At 55.8% G+C, this 27,006-nt stretch overlaps 1 long non-coding RNA gene across 1 annotated transcript; it reads left to right on the forward strand.

The window, feature by feature from the left end:
* Nucleotides 1–16,569: 16,569 nt before the first annotated feature.
* LOC138414765 (uncharacterized) lies at nucleotides 16,570–22,724 on the forward strand. Its single transcript, XR_011246961.1, has 2 exons — nucleotides 16,570–16,755; nucleotides 21,596–22,724. It is a non-coding gene; the product is annotated as an uncharacterized lncRNA (long non-coding RNA).
* The last annotated feature ends 4,282 nt before the right edge of the window (nucleotides 22,725–27,006 follow it).

Below are 27,006 nucleotides of genomic sequence, written 5' to 3' on the forward strand. Positions count from 1 at the left end.
TCTCCTTTCCCTACAAAGCTCAGGGGCCAGGGAGGCTTTCTGTCTTTCTCGGCTAGTCTTCCCTCCCGCCCGCAGCACCCGATCCGGCAGGTGAGCCGTACATACGGATGAATCGACACAGAACCATGCAAACCCCGCGCCCCGGCGCTCGGCGCTCGATGAGGGAGTGCGCATGCGTGAGGCCACAGCCTCGGCCGAGAGAGGCCGGGCGGTGGAGCAGGAGAGGAGAGTGGGGGGAGGAAAGTAAGGGGGAAAGAGAAAGACAAAGGGGAGCCTCGTGGGGGCAGAGAACGTGGGGAGGTGAAAGTCGGTGTCCCCGGAGGGGGGACAGGGCAGGGCCGGAGGGGGGCAGGGGGAAGAGGGCCAGCCTTTTGGAAAGTGGAGCCCTGGGGCCAGCACGTGCTGACTCACCCGCCTGCCTTCAATTTTCCCTGTTTCCTGGGGATTCTCATTTTATTTTCGGGAAAGCTGCCTGCTCCGTGACTAATTTGTTCTTAAACAAACCAAACCCAGGCGGTGAGGAGGTTGGGAGGGGCCTGAGTCACTCTCCGCCCAAGGGGACCACACCTCAGCTCTGGGCCTGGCTGCACCCCACCACCCCCCCCCAACCCCGGCTCCTGGGGGCCCCTCAGCCCTGGCCTGAAGGTGACTCCGATGCTCCCCAGTGGGGACACCCTGGGCTCCCAGGGATCCCAGGCTGCTGAATGAGCACCGAGTGTCCACTGCCCAGAACAGTGCTGGGCACAGAGCCGAGACTCCGTGTTTGTTGACTGACTAACTGACTCTGATCCCTCCCTCTTCTCTCTCATCAACTCCTCCTTGAACTCTTCCTCTCCCTTGAAGCCCCTCAGTTTGGTGACACAGATTTTACTGTAATTAATAATAATGTCACCCTTCACAGTGAAAGTGAAAGTTGTGTCCAACTCTTTGGGACGCTACCCAGTGCACAGAATTCTCCATAACAGAATAGTGGAGTGGGTAGTCGTTCCCTTCTCCAGGGGATCTTTCCAACTCAGGAATCGAACCCAGGTCTCTCACTTTGCAGGCGGATTCTTTACCGTCTGAGCCACCAGGGAAGCCCACCTTTCACCATACCCTAAGCTAAAAGTGTTAGTTGCTCAGCCATGTCTGACTCTTTGTGACCCCATGGGCTGTAGCCTGCCAAGCTCTTCTATCCATGGAATTCTCCAGGCAAGAATACTGGAGTGGGTAGCCATTCCCTTCTCCGGGGGATCGTCTCAATCCAGGGATCTAACCCAGGTCTCCAGCATCGCAGGCAGATTCTTTACCATCTGAGCCACCAGGAAGCTAGACACACAATAAATTCATTCTGTCTGAATCTATATTACCTGCCTGGTCCCTTGGGATGTGCTTCTAATTGCTGTACCATTCAGGGTGGCTCAGGGATACCCATGGCCTTTCTTGGTGACTCAGATGGCAAAGAATCTGCCTGTAATGCAGGAGACTAGGGTTTGATCCCTGGGTCAGGAAGATCTCCTGGAGAAGGGAATGGTTACCCAATCAGGGGGCGGCCTGCACCCAGGTATTCTGCTAGGCAGCGGGAGATACTGTTCCCTCAAGTTTACAGAAGAGGACCCTGCCACTCAGAGAGGCCAGAGGTCACTGAGCCAGAAAGCAGCAGATAGGAATTTGAACCCAGACTTCAGGGCATCCCCAGTATACTAGCATGCCATTTGCTACCCTCTGCTGAAGTGGGATCCAGGGCCCCCAAAGACAGCTCAGCCTTGCACCTGGAGGGGCAAGATGATATGGATCCCAGTGGGAAGATACGGGTGACAGTCGGGGTGTTTTCTCCAACTTCAGGTCCAGCCTGGATGCAGCCACTGAACTTAGGTCTCTGAAGGGGGGTGGGGAGCAAGACAAGCCATTGACATATGGAAAGAAACACAACCTTTCTATTTCTACTCTTTATTTCATCCTTTGAAAATTGCAACCTTTGTGGGTACATAATATATAAACCTAGCAATACGGTGCCTATGGTTTACAAGTAAATCAATCCACAAACTCTGGAACATTTCCTAGGGAAGAAACAGCCTGCCATCCCAGTGGGCTGCACCCAGGGACTCCCCCTTAATAAGTGCCCAATAAATATTCTGTGCTTGAAAGGGTGCCCAGGAGTTCTGGTTGGAAATCAGCAGGGAGGGGGGGCTCTCTTCCTGTAGAGGAGACGCGGCCCAGCCCCTCCAGGGGCCCAGGCCGACCAGCAACCTCAGGGGGCGTGACGGCGGCCGGCCCCGCCCCCTCCCGGCGCGGCACCACCTCCCTCCGCGTGGCCGCGAGGTTACCGGGAAGGGAGGCGGGCTCGCCGCTCAGCTGCTGACATCCCGCCCCACGGCTTCCCCGGCGGGTCCCCGCCCGCGGCAGCGCGCCAGCTCCCTCCCCCCTCCCACCCACCCTGCGGCGCGCCGGATCCCCCGAGGCCGACCAGCGCCCAGGGCGGCCCTGCGGAGGCGGCAGCCCACGGGCGCCGCGGTGCCCAGCCCGGCCCTCGGGCGAGGCGGCCTGGGGCTGCAGCCACCGAGCGGCTCCTCGCCCGGGAGCACGTTTCCAGGAAGCGCGCGAGGAGCCGGCCCGAGTTCCCGACAGCCGGCCGGGCGCGGGCGCACAGAAAGGCTGAGTCTACACCAGCGATCAATGCACGCCCGCCTCTAATCCCCCGGAGGCCGAGGCCGCCCTCATCGTGCGAGTGCCCTGGCTCGTTTCAGGGGTGGTTACCTTAGTCCTTCCTGGTGGGCACGTCGCTTCGCCTCCTGGCCTGTCTGTAAAACCAGAGGGCCGGTCAGCTCCACCCCAGAGCCCTTCCTGTGAGCATCAGCTGTGCAGGGACCCAGGGCCCTGAATACGGACCCCTCAGAAGTCACCGCTTTTACTGCTACACAGCGGATCCCAGTGCAGGCCTTGCAGGCCAGGCCCACTGACCTGCAGTTGAACCAGCCAGCTTTTCCCCCTTAACTAGAACTATTCTTAACAAGAACTACCTCCTCCTGGCCCTTTTTTTAAAGTGGTGCCGGTGATCAGCAAATATTCCCTTGGAAAAAACTCCTAAAAGAAGGCAAGCAGGGTCTTGCTCTAGTCAAGGAGTGCGGGGCCTCGGATTTGCCTTCCTAGTGCGGAGGATAGCCGTTTAGTGTGGGGCTGCAGCCTGGCGCTGGCTTGCCCGCCCTGGGGGTGCAGAGAGAGGTGGCCGGGGTGAGAGGGGCTTCAGCTCAGCTTACCTGGTCTCCCCTGCCCTGATTTGGGAGGCTGGTGCTGACAGAGAGGGAAGGAGGGAGAGAAGAAGGATGAAGTGGAAGACCTTTGGGGAGGCACGGGCATGGCCCCCACCCTGATGGGGAGGTCTGACAGGCGAACAGAGGGAGGGGGCCTGCAGGGCCTTTCCCCTCCCTGGGCCTGACTTTGGGACCTAAAGCATGAAGGGGGGCAGGCTCCTGCTCTTACTAGACCACCTGTGTGAGCCCCTGGTTTTCACTGCTTTCCCAGAAGACGAAAAGGGGGTTTCTAATGGGGCCAGGTAGCTCGGTCAGAGTAGGAACTCTACGGGTGTTCAGCCCTGCACAGGGTTCCCCGCCGCCCCCCTCCCCACTCCCACCTCCCTTGCCCAGGTCACTGGCTCTCTGCTCACCTGGATGGGGAAAGAGGTCTAGATCTGGGAGGAAATCTGGATCTAAGCCCCCACCTCCAGACCCCACCAGGTTCAAGGCCCTACTTCACAGGGATGGCAGTGTGGAGGGGAGACCCCAGGGAGGTTTGGGGGTGGGGTTGGGATGAAACAGTAAGAAGTGCTGCTGTGGACTTGGAATTCACCTCTGGGTGTCTGGGAATGGCAGACTGAGAACCCGAGTCCCTTGACTTTAGTTGCAGGCAGAGTTCCTTTGAAGGGGACCCAGGTCTCAGGCCAGGCATGTATGTGGGCTTTGCAAGGTGCTGTCCTGCTCCAAGGTCCAATCAGGGTTACCACCCTGCCCTAAGCCTTTGTGTCTTCTTCATCCTGCCTGGAGCGCATCCATTCACGCATTCATTGGGATTCACTCATGCCTCTCTTCATTCTCCCATCCATTCACGCATTCATTTAGCCTCTCATCCCACCTTTGATGCGGACCTTTGGTGGGTCAGACACAGCCTCAATCTGAAAATACTGTGAAGGGGCTCTGCCGTGATGGAAGGGGGGCACCCCTTGCAAGCCTGGGCAGCTATGAGCACAGGGGAGTAGCCCTGAAGCCCAGCTTTGGCACCAAAAATAAATTCCTTTAATGGAAATTTGTATTAATGTAGATTCACAGGCAATTGTCAGAAATACCAGAAAGGTCCTCTCTGCTCAGTTCCCCCAGTGGTGTCACTTTTCAAAGCTACTTGCAATAGCATACCCAGCACAATGGCCTTCATGCAGTCTGTCCACCTTATTCTGATTTCCCCAGATTTATTTGCATTCATTTGGGTGTAGGTCTGGTTGAGATAATCCTGTCCTCTGTGTCTGTCACCAGTCGAGATGCTGACAAGGATGCAGCCATGCGTGACCCTGAGTAATCAGACCCGCCTCACCCCAGCATCCTCTGGCCCCCTGGCCAGATGTGAGATTTGAGCTGCAAGTAGGAGGCAGTTACTCTCACCCTCCCCTCCCCTAGCGCTTGCAGGCTGCTTGGTGCCTTGACCTCCTCTCAAGGGGCATCTGTGGTCCCAGGCTTGGCCCAGAACCTGGTCTGCAGCGTCTGTGGGAGGAGGAGGCCTTACACAAATCAACAACCTGGAAGACAGGCCATCCATTGCCTTTGTCTGCTCAGCACCCCTTCCCCTTCTTCCCGTAACAGGCCTCCAGTGTGTGCTTCTCCACCGTTCTTGGTCTTTGCGGCTCATTGATGGGGCTGACCTCCCCTACCCCCTGTAGGGGAGCAAGACCCAGGATGGCGCCATCAGAACATGCCCACATTTGCTGGTCCCAGCTTGGGGACAAGACCCAAGCAGCTCTGTGGCTAGACAGCCTGGTCTTTGCCCAGGTCTTCTGCAGCCATTTTTAGCCACCCCTAGGAAGAGCCTGCCTGGCTCTCTGGTGGCTGAAATCACCAGGACTGAGAGATGGAGAGAGAACAGGGTCTAGGTGACACCAACGGGGAATCTGAATTCCGTGTTTCAGTCCAGTGGTGCCTGAAGCCCAGCTCTCATCCTCTGCATTTTTGTCAAGGGAGCCAGTAACATAACCCCTTTCTGACTGCTTAAGCCAGTGCAAGTTGACTTCACACAGTCCTAATAGGTGTTAGTTAAATGACCTTGGGCATTTTGCATACATTCTGAGCCTCAGAAGATATAGTCAAGGACAGTAATACCTGCTCATATGGTTGTTGTAATATTTATATAAGACAATGACTTCAGTTACCTAAGTAGCACATAGTAAGCTCAGTTGTTAGACTTGAGTTATTATTCTATAGGAGTTGGGTCAGAGCTGCGTTAATCAAAAGACTACATATGATACAAATGAGATGTACTATCTTACTAGGGAGCAAAGCCCCATTATTGAGGAACCAGCCTTAGCTGGACTGAGATCAGAACCGTAGTGTCAGGAGGCAGAAACTGTCTCCTTCTCTGGAGCCAGCAAGACTCTGGCTAGAGAAAACACCCCATAGCGTCTGTGGACAAACCCTAAGGCGACCCCAGAGCATTGCACTTGTGTATAATCTCCTCTTTGTGAGCATGAACAGGACCCAGGACTAGCTTCACACCCACAGAATATGGCAAAGTGGATGGGCTCTCACCCCCACGATTACTGTATGTTATGTAAGGCACCATCTCACAGCTTGGAGTGAGCACCGCAATCCCTTTTCCCATGAGCTTTTTCGTGGGGTAGTTTGAGCATCCTCATGGAATGGTGACTGGCTTCCCCAATAGCAAGTGAGCCAAAAGACCGAGATGGAAGAGGCAACACTTGAGGACCCTGTGCTGGAAATTACACCCTGCCACTTTGCTGTATTCTGTTGGAAACAGACTCGATGTGGGAGGGGCTGCTAAGGGTGTGAATACCAGGAGCCTGGATCCCTGGGGCCATCTTGGAGGCACTCCACCAGATGAGGGATTTAGCAGTGGGGACAGGGGCCGGTGGGAGCTTGGAGAGGGCTAGGGAAGTAAGCCTGGGGCACTTGAGAAGCTAGAGCATACCCCGAGGCCCTAAAGTGGGACGCCACCCCGGCTCCTTTATGAAGGGGATAAGCTGGGTGAAGGGAATCACAGCTCCCAATCCTGCTTCTCCAAACAGGGATGTGGACCCCTCTCCCGGGGAAATGGAGCCCTGCAGAAAGGGCAAGGGGAGGGGCACCCCATCTAGGCCACCTCTTTGCCATGTGGTCCTGGCTGGTAACTCCTTTCTCTGAGCTTCTGTCTCACCGCTCTCCGTGTAGATCTGCTTATCTGCCCCCTCCCTCAACATGGAGATGAGGGAACTGGGGAGGGGGAGGTGAATGGGGTAACATCTACTGTTAACGTGTGCGGCCATGGGTGGCCCTCTACAGCCTTCTCCCATTTACTCCCTGAAAGTCTCTCAGGCTTGGTGTCCTCCAACCACAGGATCCAGAGGAGGAAAGCGAGGCTCAGAGGTCCTGAGGTGAGTAGGGTGGAGACTGGGGAAGAAGACTACTGCAGCCAGGGCCCCCCTCCCTGGGCCAAGCTGGGGGCCAGGGAAGGAAATGTTCTGGGGCGGAGGCTGGGAAGAGGGTTGGAAGCCCTGCCCAAGGCAATCTGAGACCCAGGTTCTGATGCCGCAGGCCTCTGGCTGCCAGCCTTCCCCCCATTGATCCAGGGAGTTCAGGCTCACATCTCTGGCTGCACAGGCTTTCTGGAGCCATGCTGCTGTCTCCTTTGGGGCTGGCCCAACCTGGCTGCCGCAGGGAGGCCACGGTGGAAGCAGGAGGGTGATAGGCACCCCTAGAGCTGGCTGGATATTCAGATCTCTGCCCACTAGAAGGCCTTGGACTCAAGGCCCTGGAAAAGGTCTGCTGACTTCAAGGAGGGGGTCCAGCAGGAGTGCTGAGGCTAGACTTGCACAGGGAGGAAAAGCTTGTGGACCTGAAGTCCCAGACGGAAGAACAGGATAATCTCCCAGTCACATAGGTCAGGTAGAATCCCCAGGAGAGAATTCTTGAAGGCTGGCTGAGAGGAGTGATATAGGAGGGGGCGCAGAAGTAAGGACAAACTGGGAAATCCCCCTACAGGGCCTGGGAGGGTGCTCCTGCCATGCCCTCTGGGCTCAGTGCCCAGGCTGAGTTCCTCCTGCACAGAACCCTACCAGGGGCCGCCAGAGCATCCTCATCACGGTCCCATGGGTGGGGTTATTCCCACTCCCTATGGACCAGCATTGAGAGGTGGAGCCGCCCACTTCCCCGCTCCCCACAGAGTTGCAGATCCAAAATCTAACATGAGGCTGACCTTCGGGAGGACCGTGCTCACTGCTTCCCTTGTACGACTTCATCAAACATGAGAACCAGGAGACTGGGAGATGGCTATGGACAGGGAGCCTGGTGTGCTGCAGTTCATGGGGCTGCAGAGTCAGACACAGCTTAGCCACTGAACAACAACAACAACAGATCCCATGTCATAGACGAAAGGTCCAGAGGCGTCCAGTCTTGTGCCCAGGTCCCCACCGCTCCTTGGTGCCAGGATCAACAACCGGACATCTCAGCCAAAAGGTGGGAGCAACCCAAGTGACTGTAGGTGGTTGAATGGATAAAAAAAAACATGATCTATCCATACAAGAGACTCTGTCCAGGGGGGACTCTTAAAGAGGAAGGAAGTTCTGGCTTACATGGCAATAAGGCTGACCTTGAAGACATTATGCTCAGTGAAGTCAGCCAGTCACAAAGGGACAGATATTGCGGGATTGCATTTCATAGAGGGTATCCAGAATAGTCAAATCCACAGAGACAGAAAGGAGCGTGGAGGTTGCCAGGGGCTGGTGGGGAGGGAGAGTGGGCAGTTACTGTTGATGGGGGGAGTTCCAGCTGGGCATGATGAAGGGTTCTGGAGATGAACAGGGGTGAGGGTTGCCCAACGACGTGAATGATGCTGCTGTACACGTAAAAATGGTTAAAGTGGAAAATCTTATGTTTTGTACATTTTACCACAATAAAATAAATATTAAATAAAGACAAAAAACCCAGGCAATGCCCTCGGTGTCCATGGTGCAACCACCAGACTGCACAAAACTGGCTGTGTGGTCCAAACCTTTGCTTCTCCCCATCTTCACATCCCGGGGTAGGGGGGTGGGTAGGGGGATGAGGTTGCCAACACACTGGAACACAGGATTCCAGAAGCCAGGAGCCTTGAAGACGTTCTGGAACAAGCCTCAAGGGCAGCGGCCCCTCGGGGCTGATCGGATAGCGCATTGGGCAGCCAGGCCCAAACCGTCCCTCCCCCCACAGATGCAGATCCAAAGTCTAACATGAAGGCTGACCTCTGGGGAGACCGTGCACGTTGAGTCCCTCGGATCACCCCGACAGAGAAGAAGGGGCATGCCCATGCCCTTCACACTCACCTACACACCCTGGGATACCTCGGGCAGACACAGACCTGCGATCCCTGGTTTCAAGGCAGTGCGCACACACAGGTGCCCTCCCCCAGGTCCCTGGAGCTTCCAGAACTGCACAGCAGAAAGGGGATCCATCCCCCTCAACTCCCCTCCCATCCCCCTTGCCCACCTCAACCACTCCCCCAAATAAGAGCTCAAGTGACCCCACACACAGGCGCCATGGCACCAGGCTCGAGGCAGGCTGGGGCCAAGACCTATACAGAGACTGCCTGGAAATAGGAGGGCAAAGAATGCAGTGGGCAGCTTGGCAGAGAGACAGACAAAGCTGCCGGGCTTCCAGGAACATGCTGGCCCTGCCCTGACCTCGCCCACCGGCCCAGGGACTCAGCCAATGGATGCTCGGTCCTGGGCTCCAGCCTCCCGGCCGCGCCCAGCCCAGCACAGCTGCTGCAGGCCCTCCTGGTCACCACCCCCTGCCCCCCGGTGACAACAGGACGGGAACTGGATCCCTGTCCTCTCAGGGTTCCAGCCGTGCCGGGAAGGGGGTATCTTTAGCTTCCCTTCCTGGAAGCCCACTGGCTCCCGTCCCACCGTGGCCAGGCTCAGAGTCCAGGCCACCTCCCCCCTCTAGCACCAATTCCCTAGAAGAGGAGCAGCCACCCCAGAAAGCTCTGCTGGGCTGGCTCGTCCCCCACCCACCCCAGGACCCCGTACCCAGCCTGACCCCTGTCCACACCAGCCCTTCTCAAGCCCCATCTTGAAGCTGCTCATTCAGAGGAAGTGACTTAAACATGCCCCGCCCCCAGTCTAATACAAGGCCCTTAAACAGCATCCAGGTGAGAGAAGAGAGCAGCCTGGGGTCACTACAAACCGGGGCTGGACAAGGCCCCGGACCGTTCCCAACAACAGCAGTGCGTTTTCCTGGCAGTATGGTCTGAATCACAACCTGAAGCATGTATCCATGAAGTGACCTGTGCACCTCCTGGTGTGGGGCAGGGCGAAGTCGGGGCGCGGCTTCGGGGAAAGTGGGAGTCCAAACAACAAAGGATAGGGAGGGGCACATTCTCAAGGGCCGTGGGGCTGCAGGGGCAGCCAGAGGAGAAAGGCTGGTCTCCAGAGGGGAGAAACAGCACCCACCTGTGGGGCTTCTCGCAGGAAGAGGGCCAGGCAGACAGGTGATAAGGAGCTGAGTCAGCCACCGGGCGGAGAGGACTGGCCGGATCTCAAGCTGCAGGGTGGCCCTGGGGCCTTGAAACTGGCTGAGGGTGCAGTGAGCCCCTGGTCCAGGAATGAAACTGGGCAGGTGGGGCCTGGCCTCACTTCCCAGCCCTGAGAAGTCACTCCACCTTGGATCGCTGGATCGTTCAACCAAGACCGTGGTCCACTCTCTTGCACTGGGACTGGGGTGGAGGGAATATTGAGAAAGTCATTCTGTCTGCGCCCCCTCCCAGGGGCTTGTAGTGCGTGGGGGAAGGGAAGGCACGGGGGGCAGGTAAGAAGAGAAACAGCGAGCACCCAGTTAGCTACACTGTGGGAGGGAGCAAGCAATATCAGAAGAAAGGAGTAAAGTAAAATGCCTCCGAAGGTGAGCAAGTTTGCAGCTGGCTGCGGAGAAGCCCAGGAAGCCTTCAGGGAGGAGGGAGCATGAGAAGGGGACCTGGCAGGGTGACCGAAGAGGGACGGATGGCAGACAGGCGGGCCAGGGGGCAGGGGGCACAGTGCATGGACGGCATAAAGGGATGCAAGGTGTGCAGCGCCCATGCCTGTGATTTCAGCCACCAGTAACAAAAGAGAGATTTGAGTCATAAAGACCATCACTGGGTTTTTGTTTCTTTAAAATTATTTTTATTTTATATAGTTTTAAAGGTTACACTACATTTATAGGTATTACAAAACATTGGCTATATTCCTTTTGTGTATAATACATTCTTGTAGCCTCTCTTACAATAACCATTGTTTATATAACAAGAAAGTCCAGAGGTTACGGGTTCCAGAGCTGGTTAACAACTCAAGGATATTGGCAAGGGCTAAGTTCCTTCTGTGCTTCCAGGCCACCAGTTTAAGGTGACCAATCATCCTGTTGCCCAAGACTTTCCCAGTTTTAGTGCTGAAAGTCTTGCATCCTGAGAATGCAAATCCAGACTTTCAGTTACTTTAGTATTGAAGATGTTGCTCCTCATAGGCACAATATAGTTGCCACAGCACCAAGCATCACACCCTCATGAAATGACAGTGTACTGAGCAAGAAGAAATGGGTGCAAGCAAAGCATATTCTCCTTGGACTTCTCAGAATCCTACAGACACTCCCCTTACATTTCATTGGCAGGCCCTAGTCTCATGGTCACCCTGGACCGATTGCTGGTATGGCTGGCTAAGCCCCATCACTGTTCATCTCTGGGGCCAGGACTATACTGATGAGGAGAGAGGGGGTATGGCTGCTTGGTGGCACCCAATATCGTAAGGCCGGGATGGACAAGCCACACTGGGGGACTCAGCCTGCTCTGAGTCCCAGCTTTGCCCTGTCATGGCAGGTTACCTGTGCTGGGCGAGTCTCACACTCTTCACCTGAGATTGGGGGAAACTAAGAGTGGTGTCCTTGCAGAGTCTTGGGAAGAAATGGAAACACGAAGAAGAGTACTGAGCGCAGTGCCTGGCAAACAGGAAACAGGATAGGGCTGGTGTCCATGTAGACCAGCCATGCTCACCATTTTCAGTTCAGTTCCCCAGACGGCAGACGCTGCGGCACAGACCCCCTGCTCTGGGGCCTCAGTTTCCCCGCCAGAGGAGAGTGTACTGGATGGTGGGGGAGGGAGGGTCTTCAAGGGGAGCCTTGAATCTGCTCCACTGAATCTGGTTCTTTCTGCACAACTCTTTTCTTTCATGTAGGATTATTTCTTGGAGGTGTTTTCCCAGAAGTGCAAATACTGAGTCCAAGAGAATGGACTTTGAAATGATGCTTTATTTTAAATTATGTATGTAATAGATGATCCTTGTAGAAAGTCAGAAAATACAGAGAAGCAGAAAAACAAATGTTAAAAACTGCCTGGCTGACTTTCTGTTTTTGAAAAAAAGTCAATCATTCTGAAACGCAGGCCTATTTGGGGAAAGAAACGACTTGTACCTCACCCCAGTCCTGATGGAGGCCTCCAACCTGGCTAACCAGGGATCCAGGGAGTCAACTTCTCCAGTCCTCCTCCTCCTCGAGCTGGAGGAGGGAGAAGTTAGAGTGCTCTGGCCACAGCGGACTCAAGAAAGTGCCCAGAGGAGGGGAGGGGAGCAGGATGTGAGAGACACGGGCTGGGCCCCTGGGGGACCCCCTGGGCAAAGCAGGGGCAAGGGAAGGCTCAGGGTTTCACTGGGGCTGAGAAAGCGGCTCTCGTGCTTACCGAGGGACTGGATGGTGGAGCAGAGCCATAGGGGTCTGGAAAAGGAGGATGATAGCAGAAGAAATGGAGTGTCTCGAGGGACCTTCCTGGTGGTCCAGTGGCTAAGACGGCTTCCCCTGCAAGGGGCATGGGTTCTAACCCTGGTGGGGGAAGATCCCGCACGCCACACTAAATAAATAAGATGGTTAGTTAAAAAAAAAAAAAAGATGGAGGTGGGGAGGCAGCAGTGAGGCTGGAGCCAAGGCGGGGAGGGGAGAGAAGAGGCCAAATCCCACAGGGCTAGGGGAGCCCTGGGAAGGAGCTTGGGTTATCTCCCACGCATAACCTGTTGACTCTGAAGCCAAATAACAGAACAACCAAGTGCACGATCAGATCTGTGTTTTAGGAAGACCTCCCTTCCTGCCCTCAGGAGCAAACCCCAAGGGGAGTGAGGAAGGAGGACCCGTGGGAGGCCATGCTGGTTCTGCCGCCAAGAGGCAGAGGGACCAGGACCAGGATGCGTGAGGAGGGGCTGACCTCTGGGTCCAGAAGGCAGAGCTGGAGTCACTGCCAGACTGAACGTGGGATGCAAGAGGAAGATGGGGGATTGGGGGGTTGTCAAGGACAAAGGCACTGTCGGGGACCTAGTAACTGACAGCATGGAGTTGCCTGGAAGACAATGGGAGGGGGCGAGAAGGGGAGTGTGGTTGGAACAGTGGTACCCAGCTTTCTTTGAAGGGCAGCCCTCTAACCCTCTTCGTAGAAACTTCATAGTAATTCTGGGATTGTTATCGTCTCTAGCTCAGCGACTGTGTGTCCATCTGGAATGAACCCAGAAGAGGAGGTAGGGGTCCAGGCTCAGGCCTGAGCACGTTCCCAGCACCTCCCCTGCAAGCACCTGAGCGGTAAACCTGGCTGGGCTTTCTATACGCCCTTTCCTGAGCAGTTCCCTTGCCAGCTCTCTCCCTGTGACTATTTCACCCCAGCAGGAACCTTCTCTGTCTCCTCACACCTCCCTACCCTCTTCATTCACAAATGAACCTAAAACTGAATCTATCCCTGTGGCCACCCAGCCTCCAGCCAGGCCACCTTGCACCATGAGCGGGACGCTCCCCAGCGCAGGTCCTCTCTCAGGCCCGGATGTTGCTTCTCCCTTCTTATGGTCACCTCCCCAGCAGTCTTCCTGCTATCTCCCCCAAAACCCTTCGCTGCCACCCACTCCCAGACCAGACACGCTGGGCCACCTCCTGTCTCTTAATCCCTCTCTGTACCCTACATTGCTCCTTCCTGTGTCTGCACTCTGATCCCTTTGCACCCCCTCAAGCCCAGCAACGAAATATCCCGAAACCGGCATCTGTGTTCCCCCCACCCCCAGCATCAATTTGGTCCACTCGGGCTGGCTCGTGTCCTCACTGCACTTGTCAAGGTCGCCAAAGAGCCGCCCCATTGTCCCATCCTGGCCCCATAGCGTCTGCAGCAGCACCTGAGTCCTCTGGTCCCGCCCTCCCCTCAGATCCTCACCCCCTCCCAGGGCTTTCCCCTTCCACATCAAGCAATTCTCCGTGACCTCAGCTGGCTGTCCTGCAATTTAACTCAATTCGGATACCGTCTGCCCGGAGATCTCACAGGTTAAGGACTCAGTTCAGATGCCAATCGTAAGCAGTAGGTCCCCTGGGGTCTCCCACGACTTCTGTTTCCATGACCTCCTCCCCCTTGGATTCGATTATTCATCAGAACAGCTCACTGAAGTCAGGGAAACTCTGACATTTGCCAGTTTATTATACAATGGATGGATGGATGTGTTAGTCGCTCAGTCGTGTCTGACTTTTTGTGACCCCATGGACTGCAGCCCACCAGGCTCCTCGGTCTGTGGGATTCTCCAGGCAAGAATACTGGAGTGGGTTGCCATTTCCTTCTCCAGCGGATCTTCCCAACCCAGGGATCGAACCCTGGTCTCCCGCATGGCAGGCAGACGCTTCACCATCTGAGCCACCAGGGAAGTAAAGGACATGTAAGGACACAGATGGACAGCAAACAGAGGGACACACACGGGGTGAGGTCAGGGAGGGTCGCCAGCGCAGGAGCTCCTGTCACCCTTGGGGTGCTCACAACCTAGAAGCTCTCCAGACCCTGCACCTGGGGGATTTTTCTGGATCATTAACGCCATTCCCAGCCCCTCTTCCCTTCCCGGAGGGTGGAGGATGGGCCGCACATTTCTGGTTCCCAAGGCTAATCATGGCTCCGCCTTTCTGGTGACCGGTCCCCAGACAGAGTCGCCTGGGTGACTATCGCCCAGGAAATTCCAAAGGCTTTAGGAGCTCTGCGTCAGGAACCAGGGTCAAAGACCAAATATTAGAACAAAAGATAATCTGAGTGCTGTTATCACTTAGGAAATTACAAGGGTTTTAGGCACTCTGTGCCAAGAACTGGGGTCAAAGACCACCACATATAATAACACATAATATAAGGTACTACTAATAAATACATATATATATATTTCTATTACTTCGCACCATTCACCCTTCACCATTTCTTTTTTTCCCCTTTTTTATGGCTGCACCTTGTTGGTTGTGGGAGCTTAGTTCCCCAACCAGGGATCGAACCTGGGCCCCTGGTGGCAAAAGGGCCAAGTCCTAACCACTGGACAGCCAGGGAATTCCGCCCTCCCCCCACCCCATTTCAAACACCATTAAAGTGAAGACAGACACGGAGAGCAGCATTCTCTTATAAACGATACAAAGTACAACGCATGGGAGGCACCCCCACTCCAGTGCTCCCGAGGGTTTCCCATGAACTCAGCCCAGGGCCAGCATCACCATCCAGGCAGCTGACCCCTAAGATTGTGTGTTTGGGCATTGGCATGGCAACCCAGCCGGTACCCATGACTGGCCTGATTTCTGGGATATTCTCCCCATTTAAGGAATGAGGTCCCGTCCTGTGGTCACACGCAGGGGACGTCAGCCAGGGCCCAGGCTGATGGCCGAGATTGGCACACACTTTGCCACTTGGTGCCGATGTGTCCCAGGAACCCGGCAGGACAGGGTCCAGTGTCCACTGTTCCCACGTTCCCAGCCGTGCTCGTCCATGAACAGCCATGGCTCCAGGTCCCCCCGAGCTCTGGGGGAGTCCTCTTTGTGGTTAACGCTCCGTCTGCCTCCTGGACCAATGATGGTTCCTCAGTGACCACTTGAAGGCCTCCATCCCTTGGAGCACCCCAGGAACCTCTCAAGCCCTCCTTGGACACATCACCACCTGTGTCTGTCTCACCCCTATGAGGCTGCCCCGAGGTCCAGGTTAGGATCAAGTAGGACAACCCTGTGTGGACTTCAGGGCCCTCGGGCAGAGGGACTCTGGAGAGACGTGGCCTGAAGCAAGAGCTTCCAGTGCACGCTTCCAGAGAGAGACAGCAGAGAACTCTTGGTGCGGGTTGGTGCATGTTGGGGCTTGGTGCACACTGAGTTGGGAAATAACTGACCCAAGACCAAGGGTAGAAAGGTCAGAAAAGCAAAATGGCAGATCTGGGGTCAATATCAGTACTCTCTTGAGTCAGAATGTTCCAGAAATCAAGAAGGCTGCCTCCCCCAGCAACAGGCTCCCTGTGGACGGACACTCAAGGAGAGACTGGCTCCTCCTGGGAATATGGAGCCTGCTAGGATGCTTTGGACTGCAGGGACACGAAAAGCCAAGTCCTCCTAGCTTAAACCTCGAGGGGCAGCGATCCACAGTCCTGGGAAGGCTCCTCCACCAGGGGGGCGGCCCTGAGAGGTGCCCGCTTGCTGGGAACCCGCTCCATCCTGCTAGGCTCTCCCGTGTGATGGAAAGAGGCCTTTAAGCTGCTCCCTGGGACTTGTGCTGCTAGGTCCAAACCCAACAGAAAAGGAACACATCTGGTGCCAGCCGAAGAAAAAGTCCAGAATCTACATCTCATGGGGCCCGTCTGGCCAGAGTTGGGATCTCTGTCCTGAGTTACTGTGGCCAAGGGGCTGAGGCATTAGTAAACCAATCAAGGCTCACACCCAGGGGTGGAGCTGGGTCCACGGGGGAAGTGGACAGTGGGGAGGAAAGCAAGAAATGTCCACTCTAAGAGGAGGCTGGGGGGCCACACTTCCAGGAGTACTCTGCTAAGTTGCTTCAGTCGTGTCTGACTCTCTGTGACCCTTCGGACGGTAGCCCGCCAGGCTCCTCTGTCCATGGGAATCTCCAGGCAAGAATACTGGAGTGAGTTGCCATTCCCTTCCCCAGGGGATCTTCCCGACAGGGACTGAAGCTGCATCTCATCTCCAGCATCGGCAGGTGGGTTCTTTACCGCTGTTGCCACCTGCGTCCGTATAATAGAAGTTTAATGAACGGTTGTTGAATGAATAAATGAAAGGAAGGAAGGACAGAGGGAGCAAGGAAGCAAAGAAGCGGGGGGAAGAGAGGGAAGAAAGGGCAGAGCCCAGGGCGTGCAGCTGATGCAGGCCGATTAAGAGCAGAGAGTCCCTGGGACTTCCCTGGTGGTCCAGTGGCTAAGACTCTGTGCTCCCAAGGCAGGGGGCCCAGGTTCGATCCCTCCTCAGGGAACGAGACCCCATATGCTGCAACTAAGAGTTCAAATGCCGCAATGAAAAGATTCTGCATGGCATCACTGAAGACCTGACAGCCAAATAAACAAATATTAAAAAAAAAAAATTAGTGGAGGTTCCCAGGGACAAGGAGAGAGTTCCTCCTGAGCAGCGGCTGAAGCCTGCTCTTCCCTGGGGGAAACCAAGCCAAAGGCGGAGAATGAAGCAGGAAGGTGGCAGCCGCGGAAGGCAACTGCTCAGACCACCGAGCTGTGCTGCGGCACCCAGGCGGAGCGGGCAGAAGCGACCTGCAGATGAGGTGCGCTGACCGGGGCTACTCTTGGGAGCCGTGGCCCGACATTCCTCTGACTTCCTTCCTGGCAAACTTGGCAGACGGGAGGTGGACTCTTGAATCAGAGACGGGTGGGGCAGGTGTGAGAGACACCCCGGCCAGGCTGCTGTGTGGGGAGACCAGGTGGGGGATGGGCTCCATTCCCTCTTAGCCCCGTGACCTCAGCGCCCCCTGCCCAGACCCCCACCCCTCTGGGCAGGCCTGTAACAGACGAGGACCCGTGGCACCTGAGGAGGCCTCGGGGACCCCGGGTGGACCTCAGAGAGTCTCCCGCTCCGGCCGCTCTCCTGGCCAGGACACGGCCTGTTCCCAGAACACCGCCTGCCCCAGAGGCCATTCACCCTGGGCGGTCAGGCTCAAGGGCAGGGGCCCAGCCTAGGCGCCAGGGGTGAGGACTGAAAGGTGCCAGCTGGAAGGCCCCGCGTGCCCACTCGGGCTGCCGGAGGGGGACGCCGAGGGTGCACAGGGACACGGGCCTGCATGCGAGTGAACTGACTGAGGGGAGCACTCAGGCGGTGGCACTGCACGTTGGCCTCGGGGGACCCCCAGGGTGAACTAGGGGGGTCTGGGAGAACGGAGATCCCTGCTAACGACTTAGGGTGGACGAGTGTGAGCTCAGCAATGGCACCGCTGTGACTGGGGGACCCAGAGGTCTTCCACTTCCAGCTCTGGTTTAGGGGGAGCAACTGGCCGGGACGCCGGGTCGCGTGCGTGCCTGAGAAAGGAGGCAGGGAGCTCGCGAAGCCTGGCGAGGACCCGCTCTCCCCTGAGCCATTCTGCGCGTCCTCTTCTCACGAAGCTGGCTCCTTGCCTGCTGAACTTGATGACACAGGAACGGAGACAGGCGCGCTGGCCCGGCTGCCACATGTGCAGGGCCCTGGGGTCAGAGAGGATTGAGAATTTCAGGGGGTGACAGCAAAGCGTTAAGCCTGGCACAGGGTCCTTCTGGGCACAGGCAGAGGGAACAAGAGGAGAAAATCCATGGTGGGGGAGCAAGGATGGGACCGTGGGCAACTCAGGGCCACACGTCACACAGAGCAAGGCCCTGAGGCCACACGCCAAGGGGCCTAGCAAGCCCTGGAGTCTGCCTCCCTGCACATCCTGTGTCTCAGTTCAGCCTCTGAATCACGCCCCTCCCACACCAGAGAGCTATCATTAGTCCCATCTCTCAGAGGGGAAGCCAGGCTTGGAGGTGCAGAGACTTGCGGAAGGGGCTAAGAGCTGTCTCGGGCCTGCCCCTCCCCAGAGCTGTGGGGTCCAAGCCCTGACTCCCATGCTCTAGATTAAAACATCAGCTCTGGCCTCTCCATAGCTCTTATGGCAAGTTACTTGGGCTCTTTGGGCCTCAGTTTCTTCATCTGAAAAACGGATCTTATATGAGTAGCTCCTACTCTCCATAGGGTTATTTCTCACAATACACAGAATGCTTAGCACAGCACAGGCAGATTCGTTGCCGTCTGAGCCACCAGGGAGGCTTTATTATACAGCAAAGGACATGAAAGGACACAGATGGACAGCAAACAGAGAGACACACACACGCTGAGGTCAGGGAGGGTCGTGAGCACTGTCACCCTTGGGGGGTCACAACCTAGAAGCTCTCCAGACCCTGCACTTTGAGGATTTTTCTGGAGGCTCGCTCACGCAGCCATGAGGGATCATTAACTCCATTCGCAGCTCCTCTTCCCTTCCCGGGGGATGGAAAAGGGCATGGGCATGGAAAAGGCCCCCCCGTACGTGTCCTCCATTCGACCCATTGTGGTTCTTATCTGCTGAACTTCCTGCCCGGGTGCTGGCTCCCACCACACCCCCTAGCTTCTAAGTAGGTCCCGCTGCCATCCAGTAAACAGACCTCCACCTGCAGGAAGCCAGGCCACTGCCTACCACCCAGGTAGGACACACACACACACACCGCCCACCACCCAGGTAGGACACACACACACGCACACGCGCACACACACAAACACATACACTTTCCCCTGTGCCGGGCAGCTGCACCCAGTGGCTTTGGAGGAGCCGAAGCTGGGCCATGAAGGTCTCCCTCTAGCGGCCCCAGAAACAACAGCTGCTTGCTTGTGCCTGCCGCCGATCCCTCAGCAGAGGCAGCAGGAACCGGGCTTGACCCTGGCGCTGCAGCGGGAGGGACCCCAGCTCCCTCCCAGTGCCCAGTCCAGTCTGGCCGGATGTCTGCCTTCTGTGCGTTCATTCATCTGCATGGCGGGAACCTACACTTTCCAGCAGCAGCCCAAGCCCAGACTCAAATCTCAGAGCAAAGCACAAGCTGGAGTCCCAGGCTGGGTGGAGAGGTGGGGAGTGGGGTGGGGGGAGGAAGGGGCAGAACAGGCTGCTAGCAGATGCAGAGGGCCACCCCAGGATCACGCCAGATCTGGAGCATCAGAAGGAGGAGTATGGTGGCGGGGTGGGGGACGGGGGTGGGGGGAATGGCGTCCCACAGCCCGACAGGAGAGAAAAAAGGAGGGAAAAGCCGGCAGCCCCTGGAGGCCAGAAAGAGGAATGTTGGGATCTCTCGGCAGCTGGGCTTTGCTGGAATGGAAAGGAGGCTGGGGGCGCAGGGCAGGCTAGAGGAGCAGAGCTGCTGCCACACCGAGTGGGCACAGCATGCACAAGTGAATGAAAACGAGTGACCGGTGGGCTTTGCCATCCTTGTATCACACAAGTGCCTCCACCCTTCCTGACAACAGATTCCTAGGCACCTTCTCCCAACCTGCTGACTCAGACTCAGCAGGAAAGAAGGCCATGTGATAACCAGCAGACCAGGGAACTCAGAGATCAAATCTGGAAATCATCTGGTTCCCCGAGGCACCGTTGAATTGCCTGGGCCGGCCCTAGGCCCGAGATGCTAAGGCCTCCAGATTCCAGGGCAGAAGGTCCGGCGGTACTGAGGGAACTAATCCAGGCTCTGGTGACCTCAGCCGCTCCCACATTCTCTGGGCCTCTGGTCCCGCTCGGGAGAGAAGGCACTCTGTCTCCAATCTGCTCCAAAGGTGCTGGTGGACACAGACTGGGGCCCAGGCCGGGGACCTGCAGCTCCTGCCTCCAGCACGTAGCAGTCACTTGTCCAGACAGCCCTCCTTGCCTCTCTGAGACTTGGCTTCTGCACAGCCGCATGGGACCGTAAAAGCCTACAGGCTCTTGTGAGCATTTTTTCCCCTCTTCTTTTAAGAAAACTGTGGTAAAACACACATCCCATAAAAGTTGCCGTTCGAATTCAGTAGCATTACATGCCTTCACAATGTTGTGCAAACATCACCACCATTAATTTCCAGAACTTTTGCAACTTCCCAAACGAAATCTCTATCCCCATTTAATACTAACTCTCCATTGCCCTCCTCTCTCAGCCCCTGCCATCCCCCCTCCAGTCTACTTCCTGTCTCTATGAATGGGACTGTTCTAGATGCCTCCTTTTGTTAGAGGCAGATTTCACCGGGTACAATGCCCTCAAGGTTTGTCCGTGTTGCAGCCCGTGTCAGAATGTCTATCCTTTTCAAGGCCAGATAGCATCCCATTGTACGGAGGGACCACATGGTCCTCCAGGGTCATCTCTTATTTGATCCCATCCATGGGGCTGGTGCTTCTCAATGTTTCCATCTTACATCCCAGCTGGCAATAATAACAATGATGATGGGACTCCCCTGATGGTCCAGTGGCTAAGACTTTGAGCTCCCAGTGTACAGGGACCAGGTTCAATCCCTAGTCAGGGAGCTACATCCTTCATGCTGCAACCTGCTCTCCAGGTGGCCTAGGAAATAGTTGCTTCATCCCTTTGAAGTCCCCTGGGGAACCCTAACTGCTAGGCTGGGTCCTGACCCTGCCAGTCCCATCAGGGGAGACACAGAGAGGCCACTTCTTCTGAGAAACAGATCCCTTGTGCTACAACTAAGACCCAACACAGCCAAATAAATACATAAACTTTTAAATGATGATGATGAGATTTCTTGAGTTGACCCCTCAAAATATGTCTACCCAGAAGCTGTGAAAGTGACCTTATTTGGACAAAGGGTCTTTGAGGATGCAGTTAAGTCAAGGATCTTGAATGAGGTCATCTGGACTAGGCCACCCTACATGCAGTGACAGGCATCGTAAGAGAGGGATGGGGTGGCGGAGTGGAAGGACCTTGAGCTCACCTCCTCTCATGAGCACACCCCAATCACAACTACCTGCTGAACCACTATTGAGAAAAAAAGACTGTAACCTACCAAAAAAGCTATTCTACATCCAAAGACAAAGAAGAAAGCACAATGACAAGTATCCTTCAAAGAGACAGAAAAGAAGAAACTCCTCTGGTGATCCAGCGGCTGCGACCCTGTCCTCCCAATGCAGGGGGCCCAGATTCCATCCCTAGTCAAGGAACTAAGGTCCTGCATGCCAAAAAAAATAGGAAAAAAAAAAAAAAGGAGAAACCGTAATGAAACTCACAATCCTTCTAAGAGACAGAAGGGGAGACAGAAGATGCAGAGGCAGAGACCTGAGACAGCAGAAGGGGCACAGAAGAGGGACGTGGCCACCAGCTAAGCAACCCCTGTGACACCAGGGGCTGGGAGAGATGAGGCAGGATGCTCGCCTGGAGCCTTCGGAGGGAGCACAACCCTGCTGACACCTTGATTTCGGACTTCTGGCCTCCACAACCATGGAGAATCAATTTCCATTGATAAAAGCTGCGCAATTTGTGGTAGTTTGTTCCGACAGCCCCAGAAAACCAATACAGGGATTGTCCAGAGAGAGGCCATTGCATGCCCTCAAGACCAACCCTTCTATTTAATAAGCCAGTGTTTTTGTTCCCATTTCACAGGCCGTTGAGGCTCTGAAATGTTAAGCAACTTGCTCTCCAGGCGGCCTGGGAAGAAGTTGCTTCATTCATCCCTTTGAAGTCGTCCTGGGAACACTGGGAACGTCCTAACTACTAGGCCAAGTCCTGACCCTGCCAGTCCCATCGAGGGAGACACACAGACACCACTTCTTCCGAGAAGGATGTCTTATGTGTTTTACAAGCATTCTGTTATTATGTTTACTATTTACGGCCAGCTTTGGGGACATAAAATTGCAGCTGTATTGTGGGGAGTAAATTTTATTTCCAGGGCTTTAAAACACAAACAATAACCTCATTAGTAGCTGAATATTGTCATAATTCTGAAGCATATAAACTTTACTGCAATAATAACTGTGAAATACCAAGAACCCAATTGCATCAAACTTTGGGGGGGAATAAATGTTACTTCTGGGTCCCCAAAATGAACAAATAATTCCACTATGGATGCAAAGGCGCCTCATACCAGAGAGTATAAAATGTGCTCGGTAGGTAACTATAAAGCACCAACACCAAGGGAATATTTAAACACTGCAGTGGTGTGACTGGGAATCCATTTTATGCCTCTGACACAAATATAACAAATGATTCCCTTTGTAGTTAAATTTTCAATCATCCTGCTGACAAGAATTTTTTTTTTACTGCTGCCATTGTGAAGCTATAAAAGGCAAAAAGAAAAAGTCATTTCAGCTCCGGGAAAGGGAGAATGATAAAAATGCAGCCTCCCTGCAAGAAATCTATGGGGTGGATGGGATTAGGGTTGCAAGATAAAAGACAAGAAGCTCAGGGGTTTCCCTGGTGGCCCAGTGGTTAAGAATCCTTCTGCCAATGCAGGGGACACCGGTTCGATTCCTGGTCCGGGAACTAGGATCCCACAAGCTGTGAGGCGACTAAGCCTGTACACCGCAGCCACTGAAGCCTGTGTGCTCCAGAGCCCATGCTCGGCACCGAGAGAAGCCTCTGCATCGAGAGAAACTAGAGAAATGAGTTGCAACTTGAAAACGCCTGTGCATTTCAGGTGGAGAATGAATAACTATCAGCATAAGTATATTCCACACACCCCATACACTTATCCTACAAAATGCTGTTTATCTGAAATTCACATTTACCGACACACTCGGTCTGTTGGTTTATTTGACTAAATCTGGCAACTTTTGGTGAGACCAAAGAACAAGGGTGAATCTCTACTCCACCCCGCCCCCCCGAGCGAATTCTTCTTTAAAAATTATTTTATTTTTTACTTCGGCTGCACTGGCTCTTCATTGTAGCACACGAATGTGGGACCTTAGTTCCCCGACCAGGGATCAAACCCCAGCCATTTCTGCATTGGGAGTGCAGAGTTTTGATCACTGGACTACCAGAGAAATCCTCATAAGTGAATTCTTAATGTGAATAAATGCTCCGATGCCAGCAAACACTCACAGGAGCAGCTGTTCGAAGGTGGCCGAGCAGGTGTTCTTGGTCTCAGTGGGTTTAACCGTGTCCCCAAGCTTTGAGTGAGGAGGAGCCAGGGGTGCTCAGGGGGCATCAACATAGCCTTGGCACTGATCGTTTAGGTACAAAGGTAAATGGTAAAGAGAAGGTTGGATGGCATCACCGACTCAATGGACATGAGCAGACTCCAGGGGATGGTGAAGGACAGGGAAGCCTGGTGTGCTGCAGTCCACGGGGTCGCAAAGAGTCGGACGCGACTGAGCGACTGAATGACTGAACAATGAAGAGAAGAGGTGTGACCTTGATCAGGATTTAGAGACAGATTTCATTCAGGCCTCCCAACTCTGATGGGGAGTGGGGGTGTGCTGACTGCTGTTTCACAAGAGGAGAGTCTCACAGGGGATCTCTCCCCTCAACTGCAGGGTGAGGCTTCGCGATGAGTGCTGCAGAGCCTGGTAACTTGGGAGGTTGTACCCTCAGTCCTGAGAGGCTTTGCAACCAGACTTCAGAGCCACTTGAGAAAACCAGCCACAGGATTTTCAGAGCAGGGGCTGCTTTGGGGTCAAAAGTTGCATGATCCAGTTTTGATCAGTCACTCATTCCCCAAGCCCAGTAGCAAGTGGTTGCTGCAAAAAAAATCCACTTTCAGAGGCAGCCAGCTTGTCCCCCTCCAACAGGTGGAAGTTAGGAGACGTGAACCCCAGGGACCCCAGAAAAGGCTCCCCCACAAGGGGGCTCCAGGGTCAAGTTCCCGGGCCACTCTTCCCTGTGAGGGCCTGACTTGCGGTTCTGCTTAGTTTGGCCATGGTGTGTCCGGCAGTGTGCGGATGTCAGCAATGAAGGAAAGCTGCGGTCCGCAGAGCCCAGCGACGGCGCCCTCCCTTCCTCGGGACCTCCCACGTCCCCACTTTCCATTTCAGCTTGCACGCACAGGCTCATGTGCTTCTGTGGCACCCATGTCACTGGACACACAAGTCTGTTTCTGCTTTGAGGTTTTGTTCAATGTAAATAACGGGGAAATGTAACATACCCCCAATGCACCCAGAAGCCAACTGCTTCTCAGCACCTCCACTGGCACCCTTGTATACCACTGCATCTCTGCCCAGGTGACCACTGTCTCTATTCAATGCCCCCCGACCCCCATCAGGACCTCCCCGTGGCTCCCAGGTGACCTACAAGGCCAAATCCCACCTTCCTGTTGGGTCCTCAGGTGTCCTGCAGTTCTGGGAACACACGCCCAGCACATCCTCCAGGGCCATTGTTCCCCAGGGCCCTTGCTCCAGCTGCCCCCCAGGTTTCCTATGTGGCTCAGCCCTCTCTGCCTCAAGGCCTGGCTCAATCACTGGGCCAGATGCCATTCCAGATGACCCTGGAACTTTATAACCCTGCCCCAACCCCCTTCCTCGTCCATTTAATCTGCTCTCCTCTTCCCTTCAAACACACTGGAATCCTTACTTCCTGGTGGCACAGTGGGTGAGAATCCACCTGCCAGTGGCTTAAATCCCTGGTCCGGGAAGATTCCACATGCTGTGGAGCAACTAAGCCCGTGTGCCACAACTTCTGAGCCCGTTCTCTAGAGCCCACGGGCCGCAACTACGGAAGCCTGTGTGCCTAGAGCCTGTGCTCCACAATCAGAGGAGCCACCACAGCGTGAAGTCCACAGGCTGTAACTAGAGTGGGTGCCCCCCTCCCACCCTGCCTTTCTGCAACTAGAGAAAGCCCGCATGCAGCAACAAAGGCTCCGTGCAACCAGCCAAAACAAAAAAAATCCTTTGAAAGCTGCCAGCACACTTCCCCTCCGGCCTGGAAGCCCCTGCATCTCTGCTGCCACTGCTGCTGGTGACAAGCCCACAGCTGCAGGTCGGGTGGGGGTGGGGGGCTCTCCATGTTCTTTGCATAAACACTGCCCTGGTGGGAGTTTAAAGTCTGGAGCAGTCAGAGGAAGGGCCTTTTCTTCATCCCCAGCAGGGGTGGCAGGGGGTGGGAGGGGGCTGTGGCCAAGGTGAGCGTCCTCAGGGCAGCCTGCTCCCTGGGGCTGGGAAAGGCTTGCAAAGCCAGCCCGAGGACAGAGGGCCACTGCAGGGCCCTGGAGAAGGGGGACAGCGCAGACCCCCATGCTGGGCCTGGGAAGGTGGGCCAGAGGAGATTGGCCCCTGAAGCACAGAGGACAAATGCCCTCCCTGGGAGGGGGGGGTCCTAGGGGACCGACTCCACCCCAGAGCTGGCCCATCTCCCAGAGGCCAGGTCACAGGGTGAACTGAAGCTTCAGGCCAGGGAGGGTGGGGATGGAGGCTTTGTCCCCAGATGCGGGGGCCTTCCTTCCTCTTTCTGGAAAAGGAGGGGCTGCCCTGCAGGCCCTGGGAACCTGCCCAGAAGTCTCCCCCGAGACCACTCCCTGCACCTGAGTGGCTGGCCGCGGGGGGACGGTGGAGTGGGCAGGGGCAAGCAGCACCCACCTCTCAGGGTGAGCCCCAGATCCCAGGGAGTGGGACGGGGAGGGCGTCAGCTCAGTGGACAGCCCTGCAACCTCGGCCGTGTCCCCTCTGCTGTTCCCCCACAGGGTGGAGGTGAGAGGCCCGGGTCCCCCAGAGTGGAGGTCACAGGGAGCTCCTGTGAAAATCCCTGACCACCTGTCTGGGAAACACTCTCTCCCCCTTTTATGCCCGACAGACCCTTGGAGGGCGACCTCCCAAGGGGCACCTCCCGCTCAAGGGACACTGGCCCCCCCACTCCCAGGGCAGGTGGGGAGCTGATTCATGGAGCTGAGCCCAGGCTGCTGGGCCACGTGGGGCAAGTGGGGCTAGTAGGTGAAGAGTTCAGGCCTGGCTGGGAAGGCATCTGGGAGGGCAGGGAGGTTGGGAAAGGGGTTCACGGGGCCACTCCTCAGCAGGCTGCACCCACCCGGGCAGCATCCTCCACAGGCCCCTGCTTTTCTCCCCAGTTGTCATGAGAATAGTCTTGCTATACCTGACTAAGCATCACCTTAAAAGCAGGAGTAGCCTGGGACTCAACCACAAGAGGAGGGGGAGGACTGAGAGGAGGAGGAGAGGAGCCAGGCTGGGAGGGGAGCAGGTGGGAGACAGGCGAGGGGAGGGGGTGGCCCCAGGCGGGCAGAAGCTGGCACCCCACCCCATGTTCTGTTTTTACCGGAATCGAGGAGGGCCCCTGGGGTCTCAGCAGAGCTGCCTGCCGGTAAGTCCCTTCCCCAGAGGCCCCTCCACCCCTCCCACAGGCCCAGCTGTGGCCGGCGCCCCAGCCCGGTGGGCCCCAGCCGCAGCCCCTCTCCTGGCTCCGCTGCAGGTGGTCTCCTGCGGCCCTGAGGCCCGGGGTGGGCATCCATGCCAGCTGGCTCTGGCCACTCCTTTTACCACCACCTCGGATTCCAGGAAGCCAGACACTGATGCCCAGGCTTATGGGACACATGGCAAGCAGTAAAGACCCCAACTGAAGCCTGGGTGGGGCCAGGGTCACTGAGCAGGTGGGACCCAGGGGCCCTGCCTGGCCTGCCTCCTGCGGAACCCCCAGCAGGCAGGCTCTCTTTCCCATCACTTTGGCCCACCAGACCCACACAGCAAGCCCATTCCACAAGGAGTTCAAGAGCAGGCTAAGGCTCTATGGGCCAGGCCAAGGAGCCAGGTGTTAACTGCAATTGAGCAATTCATCTGAACACAGGCAGCTTACTGGTGAGCGGGGGGAGGGCAGCTTCCTTCTCAATCCCCCTTCCTGGAAGGAAGGAAGCCCATATCCTTAGATGCCACAGCAGCTCTTACAGGCAATGAGCTCCTTTTCTCCAGATGTTCTCAGCCTCCAAACACCTCATCCTGGGAGAGCAGCAAGGAGTCTTAGCGCCCTCTCTCTCTTCCCAGTCTCTCCTGCACCCTGGTGCTGTCCAGGTCTTGGGGTCTCCCTTACCCCAACACCAGTTCTCCAAGTCTGGGCCAGGGTAACAGGCAGGCCTCCTC

Source organism: Ovis canadensis, chromosome 11 (assembly GCF_042477335.2).
Source record: "Ovis canadensis isolate MfBH-ARS-UI-01 breed Bighorn chromosome 11, ARS-UI_OviCan_v2, whole genome shotgun sequence".
In the NCBI taxonomy this organism is placed as follows: Eukaryota; Metazoa; Chordata; class Mammalia; order Artiodactyla; family Bovidae; genus Ovis; species Ovis canadensis.